The 10,100-nt window shown below is 36.0% G+C and overlaps 1 long non-coding RNA gene across 1 annotated transcript; it reads left to right on the top strand.

Moving 5' to 3' along the window:
• The first annotated feature begins 977 nt into the window (after positions 1-977).
• Positions 978-4,192, top strand: LOC141646092 (uncharacterized). Its single transcript, XR_012545334.1, has 4 exons — positions 978-1,149; positions 1,249-1,315; positions 2,456-2,541; positions 3,903-4,192. It is a non-coding gene; the product is annotated as an uncharacterized LOC141646092 (long non-coding RNA).
• The last annotated feature ends 5,908 nt before the right edge of the window (positions 4,193-10,100 follow it).

Genomic DNA, 10,100 nt, shown 5'->3' with positions numbered 1-10,100 from the left:
GCCTTCCTCTCCATGCTTCTCCTACCATTTATTGTGATAATCTAGGTGCTATAAATTACTCTCCTAATCCGATATTTCATTCTCGTATAAAGCATTTAGCTATTGTGTTCCATTTTGTGCGCGAAAATGTCCAAGTTGGTTTCATTCGTGTTTCTCATGTATCAAGTGTGGATCAACTTGTCGATGGTCTTACGAAGCCGCTATCCCGGGCTCGGTTTCTTTTGCTTTTTTCCAGGATTGGTCTTATACATGAATCGTCTAACTTGCAGGAGCGTGATAAACATACTAATACTCCATCTTAGATTTCTTTCCTCAATTCTTTGATTGTATAAACGTCTTTCCTGTTAGTTGTAACACCCCGTATTTTATTAAGTTGAATAAAATTCTTTTAATTGCTATTTTGAATTTAATTACATCATTTAACGATTTATATATATATGCTTAGCTAATTAATTAATTTCATCATAATTCGATACGTTAATTTTAATAATCATTAATAAGTTTATTTAAAGTTAGTTCGAATTTATTGAAGGTAGTTCGGGTTTATTTATTTAATAATTTCCGTTTCTTTACGAGTCCTTATGAAAGTTGTTTTAAGTGAACCCGAGATGGATTTTGGGAACAAAACCGTCCAATTAGCTATTTTGAGCTTATTTCACTAAATTAGCAATTTTTATTAATATCCGTTAGTTTCGTAAAAATCGTTAATAATTCCGATTCAAGCTGATATTGTATTATTTACGTTAACTAGCTGAGTTTATTTTATTTTCACTCATTAAATTTATTTATTATTAATTCCGTTTTATTACTGAAACTTGTACTAAAAACCGATTTTATTAACTCGAGGCGGTTTTAAAAACGAGCGAAATTACTTAACAATAAAGAAACGTACGTATAATTAGTAGCTAGCCAAGCTAGCTGGTGTCTCATTATTATTATTATTATTATTATTATTATTATCCCTCGTTCTCACGCACTCCCTACTTTCCTCTTTCTTTCTTATTTTCCCCTGCGAAAAACAAATCAACAGCAACAACATCAGTCCGTCATTCTGTCCGATCTAAAAACCCAGATCCCGCCTTCATTTCTCGACCAAATTCCGTAATTTTTGTACCATTCTCTTCCCCTTTCCTTCCTTCTCCTTTTAAGGTAAGAAAGTCTCCCTTTTGTAGTGGTTTCGTCTTTCGCCGTCTTATAAAAGTGTCGTCTTTTAGCTTCTTTATTCCGTTTTCTTGCCCTTTTATGAAGGATTCGAAGACCCGGGGTGAGGCTCGTGCCTTGTGGACCATTTATTCGAAGAATAAGGGCGTTTAAGGTAACACGATTTTACCGATCCTAATACTCTTACTATTATTCGAGGTTGTGTGATTATTTGCAAATTGTTAGTTCGTATTATGTATAGCAATCACTAGCACTTTAATTTTATTTTACTATTATGTTATTGTAAGATGGTTTGGGTTATTAAAGATATGAGATATGTATGGTGGTACGGAATTTGGGTAAGTCGAAATCGAGTGCGTCTGTCACTTAAGTGGGAATTAGCTAGGATTTGTTAGCTTATTGAGAATGGCCGAATGATGAGATTCATGGTAATTGAATTAGTCAAATGCAAATTTAGTGCTACGGGAATTGATGATTTGGCTCTTGTGGGTAAGCTTTGAGTTAATTATTTATGAAGTTAACGATTTAGTCTCAAAGTGGGCGAAAACTCGTTAGTTATACGAGTATTGGGTAAGTTTGATAATAGGATGAAGTGCGTCAGCTGAAATTGTATTAGTGGGTGTGTTCCTGTTCAACTTTAGTCATATTAGGGAATTTGAGAAAGAAGATTTAGAAAGTAATAATTTGTTGATTAGTCATTGGAATAATTGAGTTATTGGGTTCATACGGCAAAGGTGGAGTTTTTCCTATTGGGAATTCGGACTATTGTATTGTGTTCGAATTGTCGTATCCTTTGATCAGGTCTAGCGGGTGAGTAGCTTGGAGTCTTACTCTAAATGTTGAGCAATTCCTTTAATGGAATATTTGACAATATCGATATTGAAATTGAGATGGAAATCTGGTTACTATGGAGTATTATATTATAGGACGGAGTAATGAGAGAGATGGGGTAGAGAGTTGAGATTGAATTAATTTTGGGACGAGAGTGACTTTTATAAGGTTGGCCTAGCAGCGGCCTGGCCGTGGCTTGCTGTAGCCTGGCCGTGGCCTGCTGTAGCCTGGCCGTGGCCTGTTGTAGCCTAGCAGCAGGTGGCGCAAAGGCCTAGCTTGTGGCTTTGGCCGTGGCCTGGCCGTGGCCTAGGCAGTGGCCTGGCTAAGTCGCGAGTTTGGGCCGTATCTATAAATTGTTTTGACGCTAGTTTGGTTTATTTAAAATATAATTAAATTAATTTCCGTCTCATATTTTTATATAAAGATAATTCGTTAATATCGTCCTTTCACATAATTTTTTTAGGTGGCTCATATGTGGTTGAAGATGAAGAGTAATTTTGGGTTTTAGAAGCTTTCTCAAGTTATTACTTGTCTCTTTGCTAGCGTAAGGTAACTATTCCGAGTTACTCGACGAATTAATGTCACATTAGTAGTAAAAATTATGTTAATGGTAAAAATTAAGTTTATATTAGTAGTTGCACATGTTAGGATAGATTATAAAATAAAATTGTAATGAATAGGCTCAAAATAAATTTTATAGTGCTAATTGTAATGTTTTGTTGATTGTGCTTGAAAATCGAGCCTTAGTCCCTTTGATGATTCGATGTCGATCAATTGAGTGATTGGTCAGCCGCAATTTAACCCGTACCTGTCGCAGGGCTGGGGTTGCGGGTAAAAATTCGGTTGGATGAAATTTTATATGAATTGGATAATCGGCCTTTTTCTTGTTTTAGGCCATTTATCAAGTTTTTAGTCACATGTATAGTTGGTTGAACTTAATAGTTTCTTATATTGTAGAAACGGCCCTAGATTCCCTGAAGCCTTTAATATTGTTGGATTGTTCTGCTGAATAGACATTTATATAGCCTTTCACATGATAGAATGTTAGCATTTATGTTGGTAAGTTGGACTCTTTGCTCTTATGGTTAAGTGGGTGTCTTACTTGTCTTGTGTGGTGTGGGCTAAAGTATTCAAGTCGGGACTAGTGGGACTAGGTCCTAGGTGAGTGTTTCGGCCTTCATCATAGATAGGTCTTTATAGTCTCTGACGAGTATATGTTCACTGCTTAATAGCCTTTGTGTTCCTGACTAGTGGATTTATATCCAAGTTGGGGCATGACCTCTTTACTTATTTTGTTAGTAAGTGGTCAGCTTAAGTACTAGCCAACCCTTTGGTGGACTCCTTAGGGTACTCACTTTGTTTTAGAAAAATTGTGGGTCTTGGGTGCGGTGATGTGTATCCGCATGTCTAGGTCTCTGTTTTTAGGCTAGGGTTGTGTTGTGTCTTGGCCATGTTTTATTAATATTAACCGCCGAGCCAAGATACCGGTTCGATTACCTTCCCTACCTCGTGGTATAGACTCGAGTTCTGAGTGACTATTGACGGTGCTAAGAACTTATGCCTGTCTTTGATATATTGCCCTTTCTTGTTTGATGATTCTATGAATCATAGAAGGTGAGATGCAAGCCGGCTATGGTTGATAGAGTTTGGATTCCTGGTTGTTATATGATTCACATGATAGTGTAGTATGAGTCGGTCTAGTATTCGCATGCTAGGACTATGTTTTGTTATATTGTTGTTCACATGATAAGCACGATTGTCTAGCATCTATATGCTAAGGCATTGTGTGATTCGTATTCATATTCTTATGTTTACATGTTATATTAATTATGACATTTCGTGGTCGGGAGAACTCGGAGTTACTCCCCACCGATCGTGGCTTTCGTATTTGTATAAAATGCGAATGACAGGTAGGTGATGCATATATGGGGTACATGGACGAGCTAGCGAGCAAAGTAACCTTGGGACCTAGACTGGTTTTATTTCATTGTGACCCTTAAACCCTTTTTATGTCACATACATTTTAGGGACATATGTCTCCCTTTCTCATATTTGGTTTGTATAACTTTGTTTCGCGACTTTAGCGATGTTTCATTCATGAGATTTATTTTGGACCTTGCATGTTTGACACCTTCCCTTTTTGGATATCTTTATAACAGGTTCAGGTTTTAAAAATTACAGGTTTTTACCCAATTGAACCTATTACAAACATATCCTGTCAGTTTTTCTGTAGAATTACGTGTTTACTTTTCCGCAATATTTGAGGGTGTCGCAGTTGGTATCAGAGCATATTTGCTCCCGACGCACGTTTGTGCACCCCAATATAAATAACTTGACCTTAAAATAATAAACTTGAGAGATGGGTAGGATGGGTAGACTTAGGACCTTATGTTGTAGCCTCTTTGTGTTTGCTCTTTGTTAGGTACTAACCTGTTTGTTGATTGTCATTTAATAATTGTTACGTTCTTGGATCAATGACCGTGAGCTTATCTATAGCTAATGGAGTTATTACCCTTATTATAAAAAAAAATTTGAACTAAAGGTTTTGAAAATATTTTAATGTTTTTCACTGGTTTTAACGTCAATTAGTGTTAAAGCTTGTTATTGGAGACGTCTGATAATTAGTTTTATCATTTGTTGGTGTAAAAATGTATTTTTATGTCTTTGAATTGGAATATTGATGTTCTTGAGTGATCGCCAAGAGTATCTCCGTTCCATTGAAAGGACACTTATATTTTCCAAAGATCAAGATTTAGTGCCTATTGCTGAGGATTGAAGATTTGTTCAACCTTTGAAGAATGCTTCTACTTCCTTGAAGATGTTTCTCGTTCTTTTTGTATCTCGCCTTATTCTTAATCTCTTGGTGCTTATCCTCCTTCTAAACTCTCTTCTGTTTTACTTTATAAGCTAAGCTTGTACTCCTAACTTGTCTTTTGTTCCTTGCTTATCCTCCCTTAACACCATATGATAGTACTCTTTCTTGTGAGGAATGTTGACCTGGGTTGGAAAATTCGACTTTTGAGAAGATTGTTTGTGTCTGACCCTTAACCCTGGCTTTGAGAAGTCGTGATGTTAGAAAGACTTAGGTAAGGTGATGAGACATACTTAGTGATTCTTATACCTAGTTCCTTGACAAAGTAAGTATAATCGATTGGTGGATTCTTTGTGTTAAGAGTGAGTTGCCTATGTTACTAAAATTATAGAACTTGGCTTTGTTGTTTATGTTTGGGATTTGAAAGCTTAGTAGGTTGAGCGTTGTTACCTTAGGAGTAAAACATGGAGTAAAGTTTATGACGTGATTTTGGAAAGAGATACCTTTAGGATGTTAGATTGTATAAAAGAACTTTTGAACTTGGATTTTTGATCGATGGTTTACCATCTTTAGGAGCTTATAGTTGACACTAGTTGGATATGGGTATAGCGTTGTTAGGAGCTTTGACCTTGACCTCATGGAGGTGGTTAGTAGATGTTTGAGGATTTGAAGTGGTGAAATCACACTTATAGTGAAGTACCTTGTTTCATGGAATAGCTTAAGATGATGTAACATAAGTGTTTTGAGGAAACCCTTGGGAGTGATGTTATTTGGGATTCAAGTACTTGGCGTTCCCTTCTTGTCTAATTCCGTTCTTCTTCGACCATAAGTGTTACCGTTCATATGTGACACCCTTAAATCTAGCCTTAAACAAATACGTAAATTCTACAGAAAAACTGGTAGGATATGTTTGTAAATGGTTCAACTAGTCAAAAACCTGCAATTTCAAAAGCTTTTCTTCCTAAACCATTCACAACCAATCCAACTCAAGAAGAGTGTCAAAAACCCTGCAAAAGCTGATAAACTAATTTACACACATAACTAAAGACGCGGAAATATAAGGATACAAACCAAAATAGAAAAGGGAGACATATGTCCTTTCAAATTATATACAAAACCAAAATATAAAAGGTTTACTAAAAGAATAGCCAAACTAGGTCCAAGGTTCCTTGCTCACTAGCTCGTCTGTGACCCCAACTAAGAATCAACAACCTGTCAATCGCATTTTATACAAACACGAAAGCCACAATTCAGTGGGGAGTAACTTCGAGTCCTCCCAGCCACGAATCGTCAAAATTAATGTAACATGTAGTAAAACATGTAAACAAGATGATAAATAATTCAATTACCAACTATTCTAACATATGAGCCCTAAACTGACCAAACTAAACTAACATGTGAAACATATAACAAATTGTAATCCAAACTCTATCAACCATAGCCGGCTTGCATCTCACCTTCTATGATTCATAGAATCATCAAACAAGAAAGGGCAATATATCAAAGACAGGCATAAGTTCTTAGCACCGTCAATAGTCACTTTGTAACTCGAGTCTATACCACGAGGTAGGGAAGGTAATCGAACCGGTATCTTGGCTCGGTTTAATATTAATAAAACATGGCCAAGAGACAACACAACCCTAGCCTAAAATCTGCGCAGACCTAGACATGCGGATACACACCACCGCACCCAAGACCCACAACTTTTTTTAAAACAAAGTGAAGTGGGTACCCTAAGGACACCACCGAAGGGTTGGCTAGTACTTAAGCTGACCACTTACTATCAAAATAAGTAACTGAGGTCATGCCCCAACTTGGATAAACATCCACTAGTCAGGAACACAAAGGCTATCAAGCAGTGAACATATACTCGTCAAAAACTATAAAGACCTATCTATGATGAAGGCCGAAGTACTCACCTAGGACCTAGTCCCAGCTAGTCCCAGCTTGAATACTTTAGCCCACACCACACAAGACTCACCACACCAGTCAAGTAAGACACCCACTTAACCATAAGAGGGCAATAAGTCCTACTTACAAACATAAATTCTAATATTCTATCATGTGAAAGGCTATATAAATGTCTAATCAGCAGATAAACCAACAGAATCCTCAATACAAACTTCCAATTCTAACAATATTAACCAAATTAAAGGCTTCGGGGAATCTAGGGCCGTTTTTACAATATAAAAAGCTACTTAAATCAACTAATTACACATTTGAGATAAAAATATAATGAATGGCCTAAAACAAGAAAAAGGCCGACTATCTAATTCATTCAAAATTTCATCCAACCGATTTTTTACCCGCAACCCCACCCTGCGACAGTGCAGGGTTAAATTGCGGTGACCAATCACTCAATTGACTCGACTTGAGTCGATCAAAGGGATTAAGGCTCGATTTTCGACAATCAACAAAGCATTACAATTATCGCTATACAATTCATTCTGAGCCTATTATTTACAATTTCATTTTGTAAACTATCCTAACATGTGATAACTATTAAAATAAGCATAGTTTTACCCTTAACATAATTTTTCTTACTAATATGATTCAATTCCTAAAGTGTACTCATACTAACTATGTCATTAATAAACCCGAAATGACGAATTTTACATGGAAATCCGCGAAACAAGCAACGGACCGACCCGGGCCAGCCGTGGGCTAGCCGTGGGCTCACCACGGCTTGCTGCCGCTTTCTTTGCCCGTCCCCCTACACCACCATTTTTTTCCATTTTTATTTAGAAAAAGACCGTCTGAACATTAATTAATCGTCCCCAATTCAACTTTGATAATTTAAACTAACAAAAGGCACAAATTAAACATGCATGCAACAAATTTTACATGTGAAAACTACTATCCAAACAAAAATCACCAATCATACAAAAACAACAAAGATTGTGACGATCTTTCGTCGAGTAACTCGAAATATGTTACCTTAAGCTAGAAAATGAGCAATTAGCACCTCAAAACCCAAACCCTAACGAAAACTAGCCGCTATCCTCTACAATATACGAGTCCCCGAACTCGTCTTCCAAATCTTCACCTAATTAAACAATAAAAACACAATAATTAAGCACAAATACCGAATTTCCGAAAATTGGTCTTAAAACAACTTAATGAAAACTGAAATTAGAACATACTAAGTTGTAGATCTCGGCGAGAGGATTCCGGAAAGGTAAATTTCGTGAAAAACCGATAAGAAACGAGTAAGTTATGTCGATTTTTAGCTTGAATTATGTAAAAATGGTGTTTTGGTAAAAGGGAAGGTTGAGGATGACGATGGAAGCAAGGGAAATCAGAAAAAAAAAAGAAAGGAAGGGGCTGGTCCGCGGGAAAGGGAAGAGGAAAGGAGAAGAGCGGGATTTTTACGAGTCGGGTTTGACTCGTTTCAATAATAATTAAATCCGTAAGTCAAATGCAAATTCCGTCAAGACCAAAGTTTTTAAACACGAGATTACAATAAAATTGAGTATTCATACTACCCATTTCCAAATTCGTTTACCCAACGTTCAAAAGAATTGTCATTTCCCCCCGATACGCCCTTATTGCGAAATAAAAGATTTTACACGGTTTAAACTATTTTTAAACATTTCAAAACTATCAAAATAAATACTTTTCTTCAAAATATAATAAAATTATATTTCTTTGAATTATTTTTACTTCAAATACATTATTGTCAAATTTTACTTGATTAATTAATTATTTTCGAAATATATTAACGGTCCGAAATTTACGGGGCGTTACAATCACCCCTCCTTTTAAAAAGTTTCGCCCTCGAAACTTAGAAGGAGAAATTATAGTTATAAGAAAATATAGGTATCTTTTCAATGAAACGGTGATACTCTTGTTGATCAGACAAGAACATCCACATTCATATCAAGATATAAAAATATTTCTACACCAATAAATAAGAAAACCCATTATTGGGACGTCTCCAACAACGAGATTTAACACTCATTAATGTTAAAACCATTAAAAATAATAAAAGCATTTTCAAAATTTTAGTTTAAAGTTCTATAATAAGAATGATAATCAAAGGAGCTGTATGAATTTCATGAGGTAAGAATTGAAGTCGAACCTAAATGGGTGTCAAAGACGGAGTTTCATAGGTTACCAACATCAAACTTACGAGAGGAGTATGATGAAGTAAGGAAAAGAGGTATGAGCAGTAACGCTCATGATCAAAGAATAAGGAAAATCAGACAACAAGGAAATGTCAAACACTTTTATCACAAACTACAACAACACCCAAAACGGTTCCAAATCCTCAAACATTCAGAAACAACTTCCACAAGCCTAAGGTCATAGCTTCCAACAAAGCTATATTCATATCCAACTAGTGTCAACTATGGTTTCCTCAAAAAGTAAACCTTCATTCAAGAATCCCAATACCAAGCTATAAACTTCAAGAGAAAGTTCCTCAAATATTCCACAAGATTCTCATTTCAAAACAAGGTAGTAACATACCAACCCCAAACTCTGAAAAATCAATAGGATCTCAAGTTTTCTATCCTTTTGCTTACTAAGGATTGCCGAAAGCGGATCTACACTCAGCTACAACATCATCCCATCATCTCAAGTACTCAATGCGACCTCAAGGTCTATAGAACTATAGGATTAACAAAATCCTCTCAATACTAAGTCTCTCTTAACTCAAGAACTCTCAAGAGTCAACTAAAATACCAAATCACATCACCAAACCTTTATGGTCATCAACATCTCAAGGAATATTCTTTCAAATTTGACATCCTAAAACTTACTTATCATCAAATTCCCAAGGAACAAGGTCTTAATTGTAACAACACTTTATCACCTCAAAGTTCCTAAAACCATAAGTGAAACTATATTCTTTAACCTAACAATTGGTGTCAACCAAAACCATTACCCTTTCTAGTTACCAAAACAAGTGCTAAGACTTCCCAACAATGTAGCTTACTCTCACTCTCATAACATACTTCAAGTAGTAATCAATATTACTCACTAAAACCAACAAATAATCCCACAATTTAACATTTCCCACATGATAACATATACATTATCAAACCCTCATATCCCAAGTGATTATGGAAGCCCAACCCAAACTCGGCTACTTAGTCAAACCTATATCCTCAAATCACATCTCACAAACTATGTAAACATGGTCAACAGGGTACCAACTATACTAAGGAGGTAAGGAGTGATAACGGAATAGAGAAACAGTAAAACATTTCTGAAGGGTGCATGAATCTGACAAGTTAGGAAACTAAGGAGTCAGACCGTAAAGATAACGGTTGACAAAAATAAGAGGTATTCG

Source organism: Silene latifolia, chromosome 3 (assembly GCF_048544455.1).
Source record: "Silene latifolia isolate original U9 population chromosome 3, ASM4854445v1, whole genome shotgun sequence".
NCBI classification, from domain to species: Eukaryota; Viridiplantae; Streptophyta; class Magnoliopsida; order Caryophyllales; family Caryophyllaceae; genus Silene; species Silene latifolia.
Note: the sequence above shows the minus strand (reverse complement) of the source record. Positions and strands in the feature narration are given on the sequence as shown.